Source organism: Cyphomyrmex costatus, unplaced genomic scaffold (assembly GCF_001594065.2).
Source record: "Cyphomyrmex costatus isolate MS0001 unplaced genomic scaffold, Ccosl1.0 scaffold275, whole genome shotgun sequence".
Classification (NCBI taxonomy): Eukaryota; Metazoa; Arthropoda; class Insecta; order Hymenoptera; family Formicidae; genus Cyphomyrmex; species Cyphomyrmex costatus.
This window is the reverse complement of record NW_017276855.1, coordinates 129,608-147,423: the sequence shown is the minus strand read 5'-3', so window position 1 is coordinate 147,423 and position 17,816 is coordinate 129,608. Positions and strand designations below refer to the sequence as shown.

Sequence of the window (17,816 nt, the reverse complement as noted above, 5' to 3'; positions counted from 1 at the left end):
TTCTTCTCATAAAAAGGAAAGAAAGGAGAGCAAAGACAAACGAAGAGAGATCGGGAAATAGAGAAAAAGTAGGAGAGTATTTTAGAAATATTTTTCGAAAGCTTCGTTATGAAAAACCGTTTTTAATTTCTTCCTAGTCTTACTTAGCCTACTCTTTCTAAAACTAGGAAAAAGAGTAGAGAATAGTCGCGGTCTCGGTCATGACTGTCGGAACTCATTGCACGCGTCGTTTATACGCGGTGGACCTTGCTACCGCTTTTACCGCCATCGCCTCCTCTAGAGATTCTATCTAAACTACCGCTTTTTACAAGCATGCAACCGCTTGTTTGGCACTGATGCACGAGCGCCCTTAACCTCGCACGGCTTGCATCGGTCTCCGGGCTTCGATCCGGGGACGGTATAGTTTGGGGGGTGCTGGTGGCGCACAGTTACGCCCAGGCAGACCGAAAATTTTCTCTCGAGTCTGTGTGGTGTAATCTCAAATTGCTATGCGTCACAAATGTATTCCGATATATCTCTTCATTACTACTTTTTATTACCATAAAGAAATTATTACCGTGTATCGTAAATTATATGTCCGTAATATGCGTGGAAATTTAAATCGAGAAATATATTACGAATAATAAGCTTAAATAGGTAATAAGCTTAAATCATTCGATGTAGGAACATAAATATAATATAACAGCTATAAATATGCGTATATTGGATATTTACTGTGGGAATGGCGCTTTGCAAACAATAGAATGTTGCTTGCTCGTACCTTTTGCATCTGCACGAATTTCAATGTCAAAGGAAACCACTAAATCAGCTGCATTTGTTTCCAATACGTTCTTCCCGATACGTATATATATATACATCTTTTGAAAGTTTGAAGTGAAGGAAGTTTTGTGAAGACACCTAATCAGACTTCCATTCACTACGCAGTAAAGTGATTCGAGGCAAAACTTATCGCTACGTGGAGTCTATTTTGCCAAAAGGCACGTCACACAGAAACAGTATGGTGTTTTATACACACATACGTATATATTTGATATGCTCCGTGCAAAGTATATAACGAACTATGTGCGCTAATGTTTCCCGCAGAACTGAAATTATGTTTGTCTTTGCTTTATGGAGAGTTTTGTCGACGATTAAATTGTTAAGTTCTCTATTTAATTTTGAAAACTAATTTAAAAAATGTCACGTAAAGCAGAATCGAAGAATTTCATTATTGCCTCCTTTTTACGATTCTAACTGGTCCTTTACTGCATGCACTTCGCGCTATAAATAACTATTTTCGCGGAAATTATTTAATTTTCTATGTTAATATTTTATAAAGTGTAATATTATATTACGAAAAAGAAATTTACTAAGCGGTATAATAACGTATTATACTTCGTACGGATTTCTTCATTGTTTATCTACAATCAATGTGTATCGATTTCGTTCGATCGGACACTTTACGAAACGTAAATATTGAGAAAGTATATCATCAAACAATATCTGAAAGCAAGTCTAATGTATTGCTACGATTGCAATTGTTGGTTACAGATAATACAAGGGTGCTATTGTAAATCAAATTCCTTATCAAAAAGCGAAATTGGACGTGTATTAATCTACTTCACAAACACTGCAAGCTCCGTTTGCGTCCCGTACAGTTGACACAATTACCGTCTATTTGGACATAGAAGAGGTTCGTTCAATGATTTATTTTACGTTCTTTTTACAACTACATCAAATAGTCTTTTATTGAAGATTATTAAATAATCCTGTTTTTCTTTTGTAAAAATTGTTATTTAAAAGAAATTATTTTAGTAAAAGATGTATTTTATATATTCAATAAAAATAAGAAATAAATAATCTGTTTAAAAAATTAATTAATGAAATTAAAAAAATCGAAAACTACGAAATAATAGTTACTGACAGTGATATTTAGAATAAAGAACGAAACAAATTTTTGCTTTTTCCGATATTTGTTCGTGAGTTAAATTTAACTATCCCGAACGACAAGCAACTGCATGGTACGTGTGCGGGAAATAATGTTCATCTAATTAAGTTTCGCGTGGCGAGGGTCAAGTCGCGTGCCGGCGACAGAATTAAAGTGCAATTCTGCTTCGTGGCAAAATTAAGTTTTCACCTTCTCTCTTGCGCGTCTGCTTAGCATAACCACGCGTATTTACATTTATTACGCGGCTTCCCTAATTTATTCCCGTCGTTACGTCCCGGCCCATTCTTTTCGTGAGGTTCACCTCGTTTTAAGTCCTAAATTACCAACGCAAAACTTTCAGCACAAAAAGCGTAACGTGAGGTCATATAAATCTTGATACATTCTCAAAAAGATAAAGAATTTTAAGACTAAAACAGTCACATGAAATTAAATTAAATAATAGGAATAGAGAAGCCATTGTATTTTTATATATAACTGAAAGGTAACGAAAAATAATGGGACTGAAGATTATTTGACGAGGAAACTATTATACATATTAAATAAATAATAAAATATATGTATGTTTAATTTATGCGTTCTAAGTATAAAATATAATTAGTAGTAATAACAAAGAAAATTAACAAAGCTAGTTCTTTTATAAAACAAACTTCTTTTACTTACAATTGAGATTTTTACAATAAAGTATTGTACAATAAAAATAATACTTTTTTGCTTCTCTAGAATTTCTTATCAAAACACGAATGCGGAATCGTGAAATTAAAGTAAAATTTACTGCGTTTGATTTACCGAACTTCGAAATGTTACGTCATCGATGGGGAAATTACCGTGACAATTGACGTCCTTATAACGCATTAGCGACCTAATTAATACCTCACCGAAACTAATTTAATGAGCTTGTTCCATGATGTTCGCGCAATGTTACGCTGGAAATGTATGGGGGAGAGAAGAGAGGGAAGGAGGAGGGAGAGGGAGAAAGACAGAGAGAGAGAGAGAGAGAGAGAGAGAGAGAGAGAGAGAGAGAGAGAGAGAGAGAGAGGAAGTGGTGGTTTCAGTTCGGGTTTCTGTCCGGGAAATAGCTTCCGATTTCGGAAATTGCCGGGCGGGATATTGGTTCTCTCTTCTTGTCGATAATATTTACGATACCTTCCGCTTTCCGTGTGTGGATCTTACTTGGATCCATTAGATGATGCTTTCGATACTTCCAGTATTGCAATGTATGATGCAATAACTGTTTTATATTGACAATTCTAGTTTATAAAACAGATTCATGAATGATAATAAAGTTACTATAATTTTCGTTTGTACGAGACTGTGACTTTTCTGTGTCATTTATTTTATATATATTTATATTTTATACATTCATTGTAGGATTCTTTTATTCTATTAAATTGTGTGTACACATTTTCTGTTACAACACCTTATTATAACAAATTAACCATCTCTTGTTGAAATCTCTCTCTCTCTCTATTCATCTTATTCTAAATATAATTATCATCAGTCTCTTTATATTATTATAGTAGTATTCATGTTATTATAAAACACTTATATTAAGTGTTACAAAATTAAGACAATGTAAAATCTAAATGTGAAATAGATGGCCATACAATTAATAATGTAAATTATATTGGATAATATATTATGCAAAATTATATAACATAAACATTACGAAAATAAAGAAAACTAAAATAAATTAAATAATAGAACAATAAGATATCATACGAAACCGTGAAAATAAAATATTGTATATGCAATACAAAATCGCTTTTTTAGTACATCTGTAAATAATAAATATACTTTAATTATATTTTTACAGATTACTTTTTGCTTTACGAATTAATTACGTTTTAAATTTTCATCATGACACGTTTTTTGATTAACAACTCATAAAATAGCATTTTTGGGGATTAATCAATTATTTTTTCTCAACAAAAATAGCTCGACGAAATTTTTATCCTCATCGTGAGGGAAAAGGGAAAGGTACTGCTGGCACGGATGCACTGCTAACTTGATGGGATTTAATTGAATTTTCAGACTGTCCGAGTCGACAGATAAAACCACGCTAATGAAAACGCTCGATGAAACGGGTTGGAGCCATATGCAAATCTGTTGATTACTCTCTCGTGTATTCCATATGTATTCCAACTCCTTTCGCAGAAGTCCAATCCAATAAGACAACCTCGTGTGCTTGTCTTTTTATCTTCTCCTTTCTCTCTGTGTATCTTTATTTATCTGTCTATATTATTAATATCCATTAGAATATGAATATTTTTCTAAATAAATGAAAGCTTTTCCAAACAAAAATTGTTGGAACATATAAAAATGAAGTTATTTAAAAATACTTAAAAATTTGTAAGTAATATTTTAAAATTTAAATAATAAAAGATTCATCTTATTAAATAAATTTGCAAACTAAAAAAAATGTAATAACTATATTTAATTCCGTCTTGTTTTCTATTAAATCGTTGCGGTTGCAATTCAGCAACAATTTCTGCAGGAATATGTAACTGTGGTAACAAAATTCGCAGGCGCCAATATTATCGTGCAAACTTTCATCGATATTTCATAGCCGCATGATTTAATGCTTAACCGACACTTTAACAATTTAAAATGAAGAGTACCTGATAACATCCATACCGATCGGTGCAATGACTGTACTTGGCAAAGCAATTTTAAGTGAATAATAATAGCAAATAGCTTTATCTCTTTAAACAATTCGAATTGTTCTAAAATACAAAAAAAATCACTTAATACTGTTCAATATTAAATACTGTTTTGTAGTTATAATTACTAACTTAAATTTTCCTTAAATAATTATTGTATATATAGAGAAGTATATCTATAAAATTTTTTAATATTAGTATAAATAAATATTAGGATATAATAAAATAATAATATTTTTAACTGTTTAATAAACGATAAAAGTGAAAACGGAAGAAATGTAATCAAATTCTGTAATCGAAATCGATGAGAACGAATTCAGTACGGAGTTAATATGACGTGGTAGAATCCTGCAAGGTACGCATGAATCTGAAATTCAAGTACTTCCATCATCGCGCATAATTTAGAATATTATTTTGATAGGAAATCTCGGACTGGCATGAAAATACTTGACACGGTACATATGTTAATGTTGGCAGCCAACAATTTGACTTCAGCGTTATTTTCCAAACTACGTATATGCGTATGTAAGCGTATTACATATTCGCAGAATGCAATCTTGTTGAAGAACAAGTATACATGCATGTCAGAATTATTCGAATTATCGAAATTACGCTCAGCTTTCATTAACCAGGGAATATTACGTGTTATTTTGTAATACATTTAAATAAGGATATTTAAAACTTTTATTTTAAATCTCTCTCAATTTTGATTGAAGTAGATATCAAATCATTAAGATTATTAAAATTGTACGTGATTAACAAGTACATTATTTATTACTAATTTATTTTACTTTTTCATAATCCAAATTTTTACTTTAACTAATAAGAGTTTTATTGATTTTGAAGAAATAAATTTTAATTATTAATTTAAAAGGAATTGAATTAAATCAATGCTTACAATTGTTAATTTAAAATTTAATAATTAAAAATCTCTCATTTTGTGAATTAAAAAAATAAAGATTCTTTAAAAAATATGTTTTTTATAGGGTTACTTTTTAATAAAGAATGTGAAGAAAATTTATTTTTATCTTATTCTTATAAATTTGAATTTCTTAAGAATTAAGGTTTAGTGATGGCTCGAATTCACTTATGCGAACTGTTATGACACTCATCGATGATGAGAATAGCTAAAACGTGATTTTATTAATGGACCACAAATTCCTATTTTCCCGCATGAATAATGCTCACTATCGTTTTCGATTGCCAATCATAGATAATTGCAAATCGCTTTCATCATATATGATGAACCGTGTTAAAGATTTTATATCAATTTGTAAATCTCGCACGTTTATCATCAAACGACACGTTGTTGAATTGCCAAATGACTAAACGCGTTCCTAAAAATCTCAAAAGATATTGCTATATTTAAATTTTTAATTAGCTTTCCGAAATTTTTTGTTAAGGGGAAATTGATGTAAGTTTTTTTGGAAAGTTCTCTGATTTTCTTTGCAAAAGATTACAAGTAAAAAATTATTAAAATCATCTCATTATAGATTCTATTGAAGAATACACACATTGCTTTATTTAAAACCATTAAATTAAAAACATTTTATAAATATTTGAAATTATCCTTACACAACGATATATTACTTCTCTAAATAATTGTACACAAAAATATTTTGTTATCAAACCACTCTATCGGTCGAGAATGTGGAACTAAATTGATGTCGCAGCCAAAATGGATCGCGAAAGATATTATTAGGAAAGGCTCTATACTCTATATGTATAGGATGATAGAACGCATTTCATTGCGTAATCGCGCAAAATACGCTATGGATACTGCAGTAGGAATAGTGGATTCTGCTCGCCATTCTGTACAGGGAAGTGAAGGGGACATTCACGTTCGTATAATGGCTTAAGGAGATAAGAGGATTTCACGCGAGCGAGCATTTACCATTTCTATCGAAATATACGACCATGCTACCAGGGACACGATGCGAGAATATGCGTTTCAAGTCTTGATTGTGCATTAAACTTTCGACACCAATGTAACTGTTGCTTGCTAATTCTTATTATTTCGTTGCATAATACGAGCTCGAAAATTTTGTGCTGACAAGATATTCACACCTTGAACTTGAATTTGAATACGTAACTAGATACAGCAGTCATACATAACTTTTACACATAAACAGCAATCTAAGATCATCACTCTTTTACACATAGATAGGAATCTAAAAGTCTCTGAAATCCTAATTTTCTCTATATTACGTATTTTCTATTCTGAGATTGTGAATCATGTTATACGTATTAAATATTTTTTCCAACATTATTAACGCAACGTTATTGTTGTGTATTATGTGATCTTTCTAATAAAATTTTTTCTGAAATTATTAAAAAGCTTGTTTAAAGTATGTTACGGTATTAGGTGTTTAAGTATACATATTATTTATTAATTCGATAAGAAGTCTTGAATTTTTATCTCGGATTTTGCTATTTTTTTTTACGAATATGTTAAAATCGAATACACACATATAGACGGAGTTCCACTCACCGTTAATGGCGTGGAGCTCCGTGGGCACTGCGAAGTGAGCTGTGTGAAGGGCTAGCTCACCAGTATCGGCAGCAGCCTGCAGCAACATTTGTTGATGATGATGGTGCCGCGTAGATGAGCGATGATGATGCACGCTATTTAGAACGATATTACTGGACGTCCGGCTGAGCGCTTTTCGTTGTCGAATAGCTTCTTTGTAGATTCTACAGTACATGATAATCATCACCAGACCTGGGATCCAAAAGGATACACAGGAACTGATGAGCGCGTATGGTAAATTCACTCGGAACTCGCAACTCTGAAACACCAAAGAATGCCGCAAATTATTTTAATTATCAATATATCTAATATTTTATAGGCTATGTATTATATTATAATAATATACAGCCTATAAAAATAAATCTCTTTTAATAGCTGATAAATTAATGTAATAAAATGTATGAATTAAGAAAAAATTGCACAAACAGTTAAAAAAAAAATCGTTTATTATCATTGAAGTCGGAAGTCTTTCATTTTTCAAATTTGTTTTCTAATTTTAAAATATTCTATCTTTTATACATTGAGATAGCTTATATTGTTAAAAAGTTACCGACAATTTCCATATTCATAAATCATACATCAAACACTTTTTAAAGCTATTTAAAGAAAAAAGCTTCTCCGTACCTCTGGGTGCTTCACCATGTACTCTAGATGTTCTTTTGTCGTGTACCATCCCATGAAAATTGGAATAAAGCTTATCAGCGCCGGCAGGACCCAAGCGCTGCCCAGCATACATCCTACAGTGCTCTGCTTCATTATCACTGTGTACTCAAGCGGGCTCACTATAGCATAGTATCTATCCACACTGATACAACAAAGATGGAGGATGCTGGCGGTGCTGAAGTACACGTCCAGCGAATTCCACAGGTCGCACATAACCGTCCCGAAGAGCCATTTTCCACCCGAGAGTTCCACCGAGGCATTGAAGGTCATGGCGCACATTGCCACCAGGAGATCTGCCGCTGCCAAACTGACGACGTAACAATTAGTGACTACTCGTAATCTACGATGCCTTCGCACGCTGGCAATCACTAGCATGTTGCCCAAAACTGCCGTAGTGATGATGGTGCCCATAATAATACCCTTGATCGCCACCACTATCACATTCACGTTCTCCGGAAGATTTTCCACCGTCGGATTTTCTACTGATGACGTTACATTTGTGGCCGTTGTTGTCGTTGCTGTTGTGCTGAAAGCGGTAATGGTATTGTTGAAGACTGACGAAGACGTGGAATCCATTTGAGGTAGGTCCGTCGACATCGCCGCCATTACGTTCATCATGATGACGGTGAATGTTGGCTCACTGTTTATGTCGCAGGAAACGATTTTTCTTGAATGAAGCTCTCCTCGCTCATTTTGGACTTTATGGTGTTTGAAAGTCCACGATCGTTGAATAAATTATCGTTTTATCTCATTACAAATAGATTGATTATCTTTCCTTAGAAATTATCATCACAATACACATTCATATTTTAATACGATTATATAATATTGTGATTAATATCTGATATTACATTTCAGGATTTCTCGAAACGTTTTTAAGTTTTGAATTAATCATAGGTATCATTGATTGATATTTTACGTATTGAAAATTGAAAAAATATTTCTGTATTCTTTGAAATTTCTTGAGAAAATTATATTTCTCACGCAGCATGATTTCCGTACTTCTATCACTGGTCCAAGATCTACTTCATTTATACAATAGCGAGAGAATACACAATTGTGATGCCATAATCTTCCGTTAGCGAAAATAATATTGCGTAGCACCATTATGTATGTTACTGTTCTGTATGCAAAAATGACTCAAATATATACATATTTTTATACATATCTTAATCTTTTTCTTTTGATTTATTCTTTGTTCTTATTTTATCTTATTTTCTTAAATGTAATCTTCGAAGATCTTTTTTATACATATCTTACACGTATTTCTTTATACACAGAGTTTACACATATATATATGATTATTGTGGACATTTTCTTCTAGGATGAAATTTTCATTCTGCTCAATTTTCAAATCAAGCCTTTTGAATATTCCTGCGAACTTTTCATCATTTCTTGCATAATTTAGGCTAAATTGTATTAAATTATCTCGTGATAATTTCACACAGTTCACTATCAATTTTTGTATATCCATGATTGCGTTTATTAATTCAGGCCCGAATTCTATCAATTGTAGGAATAATTGTCGATCGATGATGATAAGGATTAAAACTTCATTTTGATTACTACACATGATATTAGTTAATACGCTTCATCGTTCGATTTAGCACCATTTTTGTTAATATATCGGGTTTTTTGATGACACAAAGTACCTCTGTAAAACGATAGACTGTCATGTATACGAGACACATCAAATGCGATTCATCCGATCTACTTTTCGATGGACTGATATAAAGTTTATCAAAAGGAATAAATAATTTTAATCAACTTGCTCTGATCGGCAGATCAAAGGATTCTCATTAATCGCACGTAACCAAATTACTCGTCTTTGAAAGAATGAAATTTAGGGTATTAATTTGTTCAATTAACTTTAACACCTTTTACACATTAATTACATAATATATTTTATCACGAGGATGAATTTCGTGAAAATTTTAGGTGAGATGTCATCAATAATTAAAGATAAGCACCTAATCTTTCATTTTGAACTTGAATGCACGATACGCTTGTTAAAATACTTGTTACTCATACTTGCACGAGATAGATGATGGATATTATTACGTCAAGGCCTCTCAGAACTTTCAACTGTCTGTATGTTTAGTGGATATATATGTTACAGGCGATACCATTAAGAGGATTTACTTGTGGATGAACTCCTATATAATGCAATTGTCTCTAGCTAGTATAGTTATCTATAATTATATGAAAGAGAGAGATATATATTTCTTAGTAAATTGTTATAAGCTAAAGCTACAACTAGAATAGATCGATATTAGGACGTCTAATAAAAGAATTTCAAGAGCATTTATATTTGCGAGTAAAGCTCTCACCATTTTTAGCTGAAATAGCGAAAATATATCAATTTGTGCAAACCTCATGATGAATGTATTGTCAAGAATAACGTTACACATTCAGCTACTTGTAATTATTATTCTTGTTGAAACTATTTTTCTGCATTAGCTTAATGCATTTCACATTAAATGACGTATACAGTAATAACAATATAAAAAACATAATGTAGAAACGTGAAAATAATAAGTTTTTTACATACACAGGAATTTCGAAATTTTCGAGAAACGCAGTCACGCGAATCATAACGAGGATTATATGAATCATAATTATATGTCATGTCGCTCTTAAAAGGAAACCAGCGTAATACTGAACAACGCAGTGAGAATACTTCATCCTCTTTTATTCCTCGACGTTACAAAGCAGTATATCGTCCGAATGCGATATAATTACACAACTGTACATCAGTAGTCGACATAATGAAACATCGGTCAAATTCTCAAAATGCTCGCTCGGGGCGATCTTTAATTACTACATCGTCATCAGTGGAATGGCGACACAGTGGCAGTATATTAAAAGCGGAAAGAGGTTAATGACTTCCTGGTTCTTATGGTAGGAATATTTAGAATGAAGGAAAGTCTTCCTCATTTCTCGAATAACAATCGAACGCATTCTAGCGAGAAATTTTTAGCTAATCTTTCATATATCTAATAATAAATTACTTTTTCCAGTGATAATAAGTATGAGTTTATTGGAGATATTCTCAAGAGCATTTTTGACAGAATTTTCTGGAACTTCGTTCTTAATGTTTACTGAAAAAATTTTATAAGAAGTATTCAAAAAAATATTTTTATACATATAAAAATTTATCACAGCTTATTTTTTAAACCTTTATTTCAAGAATTTTAATTTCAAAAGAAATATTCTCTCGAGATCTGGAGACACGGTAGTGTCTCGGCGCTAAGCCAGGCGCAGCGACACTGTCTTGCCTCCTTTATGCAAATCTGAGAATTTCGATATATACATACAGAGAGATTCTCAAATGTGTTTTGCATAATTTTTAAACATCTGTATTTATTTTATATATATATAAAAGACCTTTCCCCAATCCTACAGATATTGATATCGCTTTCTTTTGTAATTTAAATAAGTACGTCATGAATTCTTTTAATGAAGAATGAATTGTCGGTATCATAAAATTTAGATCGCCCTTGATTCGAAACTTTGCCGACCCCTAAGTAATTACAAGACAAGACAAAAAAGTAAAGAACAATTTTTAATCAGACAGCAGCTTCCACTTAACGTAATTCGTCGTGAAACTTAGCTATGATTTATTGTAAAAAAAAAAAAAGAAAATTGGAATATCTCCACATTTATAAAAAACAAGTAGATAACACGTTAATACAATATAAATTGAAACATTAAATTGAAATAATTTAAAAAGGCATAATTAATGTGGCTCTTTTGTAAACTACTAATTAAAATAAAAATATGTATTAATAATTACGAAAATATAATTCAAAAATGAAATTAAATTATATTATATTTGATTCAAAATAATAAACTATTATATATTTAAAAAAATTAACAAATCACACCATCGACATATTGTACTATTGTATTGTCGATTAATTTTAGAATTGAAAAATAAATGTATATGTACAAAACTTGATAATATAGGTTGTAAATGATGAAATATATTCTTTATTGTGTATTGTTTACATTACTACTAAATTTTAACAAATTGTATCTTTTTCCTTATATTTATGTAATATTTTATAAAAATATAATAAAATAACTAAAATTTTAATTTTCGATAATATATAGTAGAATTATAAATAGTTTTTAATAATTATATATACATACGCGAAGAAAGAAATAGAGTAAAAATATAATAAATGATATCTAAACATTTAATATCTTTTTAATGAATCTCTGTGAAAAAGTATCTATTTTTTCTATTGTCTTTAACATATAGTATAAAATCTTTAACATAGTAATATATCCTATGTGAATTCTTGCATACGTAACGTAACCTTAAAAGGAGATCAAATTCTTTGCGGGAGTTATGGATAGATAGAGGATATTATTTCCGTAAGCAGTTTACATCGCTGTTACCGCAGTATACGTAAAATTGTCGTCTATAAAAAGACTTATACAGAAATTGGCCTGGTATTAAACCATTTAAATATAATGTTTTAATAATATTTAATATTTAATAAAAGAGCTCAATAATACTGTTTACAATAGTATTATAAATGCAATAGATAGTGCACTGCACTTTATTTAACGTCTTTGTTAATAAAAGTTGACTTTATAGTAACCGAACGAATTATGATTCTTTATTATAATATTCGGAGTATAAAATTGTGGTGTACACACAATAAAAATTATTTAAGTATTAAAACCGCTTAATTTTTAATATCTACTTTTAGATTCTTGGGACTATTACATTTAAAAAATTATAATAAAAATGATATAATTTTAAATGTGTCAAAAATAATATTTAAAAAATATTTTTAAGTATCTTCTGATTTCTAAAATTATTTTTCAAATATATAAAATTTTTTAGGAAAATTATTATGTATAATATTTAAAATTGAGTTTGACTTTCTTTAAAATTTAAAAACAATTATATTGTAGCTATTTCTTTATAAAATTCTTTATATTAAAATTTATTATCTATATAAAAGCTATAATTTTAATAAATTGCATGTGTAAACATTATTATATTTTATAATAATAATGATAATAATAATAACTTTATTGAATGTAGTGGTTAACAAGTAGAAAGAGAGAAATGTATGTACAGTAATATTAGAATCAGTTACATTAAAACAATTTTTTAATTTTACAGTTTAATTTTTCTTTTTCTGTTGATATTCTCCTCCTCTTCATGTTATTAATAAAGATCTTTATCAGAATTATGATCGTTTTAAAATATTAAATAGACCAGTTATACATTAATTATTACACAAATACGAAAATAAATAGCGTAGATCTCTCTTTCGAATGTTTATATGTGAGTCGTCGGTTACAAATTGTAATCGAATGCTCGCGTGTTTACGTGAAATCCAATCTCGTGAGTGAAGAATCAGCACCTTCGCTGAGGAAGAGTTTTCTCCTCGAATCACAAATTCGTGCGCTTATCGACGATTCCTCTCGATCGTATTACAAGATCTTGTAAAAAAGTACTTCAAGAGAGTTTAAAAAAATGTACGCATACTTGGGATAGAAAACTACTTCACAAAACAGAAACGTACACTTCAATATTAAAAAAAAATATATTTTAAAGAATATAAAATAAATAAAGAGAGAAAGAAACTTTAAAGAAAATAAAACTCAGTGAATGTAAATTGGAATTTTGAATTGTCACAAAAATATCTGCTATAATGTAAATATTTTGTGGTTATTGTAAAAAAACATTGTCACAGTCGATATAACAAATAAATTTGTTGACCGGGCATGCATTCAAAATATTAATACAATCGCAATTTGAACACACACCAATGCAATATGCTAGAACGACAAATATTGGTTGAATTTTTCCCGCTTGGATTTGTCAACAATCTTGTTTTTACGAACAACAACTACGATCGCTTCATTCAATCAACTCGACCAGGATGGTTATTAAAATTGCGAATGGAGTTAATAAATAGGAATATACGTCGAAATTCGTTTCCACATATATTCCTAGTAGGAAGAAGAAACCACAAAACCAAAGTAGCGGTTATAAGATTGAATATTAAAAGAAGTATAGTACAGAAATATATGAAAATATTATCTGGTATATATTAAATCTGGTATTTTGCATTTTTTTGCTTTGTTTTTCTATAGCACTATGTTCAGTAAATATAAATAAAATGAAATAATATTTCTGAGAATAAAATATGAAAAGACTTTGAGGAAAATATATTCACGAAAAAGTCGAGAGAGAATATAAATAAAGAATCTAAATGAGTCATATTTTACATAAAAAAAGATTTGATCGTTCTAAATTATATTCACAATAGATAGAATTGCAGTGCGAACGTTATTCAAAAATGACAAGAAGCCTTATTGATTGTTTCTTTAAAGTAGTTTTTGTTGGATTTATTATTCGCGCATGTGTGTGTGTGTGTGTGTGTGGAACTTCTGAAATGATTTAATTGCTACAGATTAAAATGCCACATACAGATATTTGTTTTTCAAAAGTCCATTTTAAAATCGATGTTAATTGAATTAATTAGATAATAAGTGATACACAACTAAACATCTATAATTATATTGGATAAGATCTTTTTTTACTTTTCTAAATCATATATACTTTTGCATGAGATAGTCAACTTGTCATCTGCTGTTGCGTATGGAAAAAGCGCAAACAAAGTTCGCAAATTTTACATACGTCTGCACATATATCTACCTCTCCTTTCCCAGCGTGAATGCTATATAAAACTCGTGCTAAAACGCAGCAGCAGTGTAATCGTCGCACTGGCTTACTGGCGTACAGCCAGACACTTTTTGCACCGACAAAAGAGCGTGAGTAAAATTATATGATGAAAATAAAAAGAGAAAAAAAAGATACTGTGCGGTACTCCGTAATAATGGAATACTACATGTTTAAAACTCGGATGATAACATGTAATAATCCGTACTGTAAATACGATGGAAACTTAAGTACCTTGCCGAGGTATTCGTTTATTATTTACAACATAATTTGCTTAATGTTGGACAGTATGCTAACACATGTTACAATTAGATAATTATTACAGTAGTTAATCGGACTATTATTATGCACAACTGAAATAAAATGAAACTAAAATAACGACAAAGAATTATAATTACGTCACAAAATTATTGTAGAGTCTACTATGAGTTTTCTGAGATAATATTGCAAATTGTAATAGTTAAACAATATTTTATTGTTGTATAAAAAATGATATAATAGTTTGAAAATATTACGCAAGTGGTAGGTTTCAATATACGTGCAACATTGTATAAAAGTAGGTCGAAACGAGTGGCGGTGCAAGCACCGCTTTTCATGGGGCATTAGTTAGATAATTACCGGCAATTAACTGCACCTTCCGAGTGTGGTAATGCATCTTCTTCTTGGCATCAGTACAATATGCCGTAAATCAAAGTATAATTGATAATGATTTAAAGTCGATTCAATATAAAATAAAATCCTTTATTTTCTATTATATTGAAATTATAGGAAATATTAATATAATATTGACATTATTATTCAATAGTAAAGGAATATTAATGAATATTAAGAAATTATATAATAAAACTAAATAAAATAGATATGTGATTTATATGTATTATATAAATTAATCTGAAAAGTGCGTCGTTGTATTTGATTGAATGATGAAAAGGGGAATATTTTATAGGAATTATAATTTCGGTCTGAACTAAAATATTTTAATATGTACATACTTTTACGATTTGGCTTTTTAACTACCAATTTTATTTAGTCTTTATGTGCATTGCATGATCAAAATACATAAAATTAAAATAGATGTTTTCTTCATCGAGATCTTCTGTCATTCTTTCAAAAAGAGATTGTGTCGTTGGAATGTAATTTTCATAATTAGCTTGAGACTCCTTCATGCAATAATTTCTTTTAAAATTTTTATCGTAAAATTGCATATAAATTAATTAAGTATTTTTCTCTTTACGAAATTATTTCAAATTATTTTCTTGAAAAATAAAGAATTTTTAATTTTATTTAAGATTATTTATTAATTAATACACTGTAATCGTTTTGTTGCTATTTTGCTCGGATTTTTCACATTTAATTACTACGATAGTTACGCTAAAAACAAAGAAGACAATTTGCCGCGTGGAAGAAATTAAATAATTCTTTTATCGCACAATTACCTAAATGACCAAATTTTGAAAGTTCTTGAAGTAGAAAAATGAATCACGCGTTGTTGTTATTCAACCGTCTAATTATTTTTAAAAAAATTAACGTTTTTCGTTTAAAGAATTTTTCATTTTTGATTTACATAGCTGGCAAAAATTAGGAATAATATTGAGTTTTTAAAAATTATTGAATATTTAAAATTTATTTTTAAAAATTGACGACGCTTTAATGTTATTTCTATATTACAATATTGTGTCGCTATTTCAACATTACGAAACGTTATTTAGTTAGTATAAAAATATTCACACTTGCAGCGCGTTATTTCTTGATGACAGAGATTGAAATAGAAATTATTTATCGATGAAACATATTTTCATAAACCTTGAATTAAAATTTTACTTTATACAAAAATCAGAATTCAGTTTTATCTAAAACAATATCTTAATTTGAGATTTGAAATACTTAATGTCCACTATAAAGAAGCTGCAATTACATTTTTACTAAAGAAAAGTTAACTCTAAATTGATTGGGGGATTATCCTTCTTATGTACCACGTTTCACGTTGGATATAAAAACGCAGCACGTTTCTTCGTAAAAAGCATTTTCATCGTCACGAAGAAAACACCTCGGCGTTTTCTTTTCATAACGTGCGCACATCTTTGGTCGCAAGAGAGATTACTCATGAGAAAATATTTTTAATGGAAAAATATCGACGAACTATACTTTAGAAAGCGATAAACTTGGCTCTCAACATAAATATTGTTAATATATGGAGACTGTAGATTGTTCGACGTTTTCCCGCATTGCGCAACATTTGAATGTCACCAGATATATAATCAAATGATCAACTGTAATTATTTAATATTTATGTATTTATAATAGTATGGATAATCTTTAGTTAATAATAATATGAATACTTTGGTAGCAAATAATGTGTAATAAAAAATACATAGCGTATATTTGAAAATAAATAAATGATAATACATATAATGGAGAATAATATTGAGAAATAATGCGCAATACGAAATAATATAAAATAAATAGCATTTAGAAATTATTGATTGTGTGTGATATTATAAACTGTTAATATTTAGGAATTAGAAATAACCAGATTACGCGTGATAATATATTTATCGTGACATATAACAGTTTAAATGTCATTACAGAACATTTCGTTTTCTTTTTCTTTTGAACCGAATAGCTTTTGTTAAACTATCGTTTGAAGTGGGAGTTACACTCTCCAGAGAGAAGAAATAAGCTCTTCTCCAGGTGTGCGGAAAAACCAAGCAATACAGAATCGTTAAAAAGAACCAAAACGCTTCTTTACGTGCTACACTGAGTATAATCTCGCGTTCCCAGCTCCCATAGCTCTTATTATAAGAATACCACATAGGGATCTCGACAAACGAAATTACGCGAGGAAAAAGAATCTTATTATGATCGCTCATGAGACTCGAAGAAAATCAAATTGATGTCTGCTCCACAAATCATTACGTGATCTCACAAATCAAATTTATGTCTACTTACGTAAGAAATATATATTACAACATATATAAAAAATTATATTTTAATAAGAAGTTTATTACTAAATGAATATATATATATATTACAAATGACGCGAATTTTAATTTATAATTTTCTGAACAAATATAAAATGTCTTTTCTTTTCTTTAGATTACTGCGTGATGATGAAGTGAGATCTGCAAAATGACGATGCAAATAGAAATTTTTATTTAATTTTATTATATATGTCCAACACACGTTCGCGAGCATACATTGAACGTTAATCTACCTCTGACAAACGAACAGGAAGCAGAAATTCCTTTCGTGTAGCTTCCACAGACCGCATTTAGCGGCGGATGAAATTTATCAAACGGCGCGTAATTACATTCTTGAATC

General features: G+C 29.9%; 1 pseudogene; it reads right to left on the bottom strand.

The window, feature by feature from the left end:
* Positions 1 to 214: 214 nt before the first annotated feature.
* LOC108774809 (octopamine receptor beta-3R-like) lies at positions 215 to 8,428 on the bottom strand (annotated as a pseudogene).
* Positions 8,429 to 17,816: the final 9,388 nt, after the last annotated feature.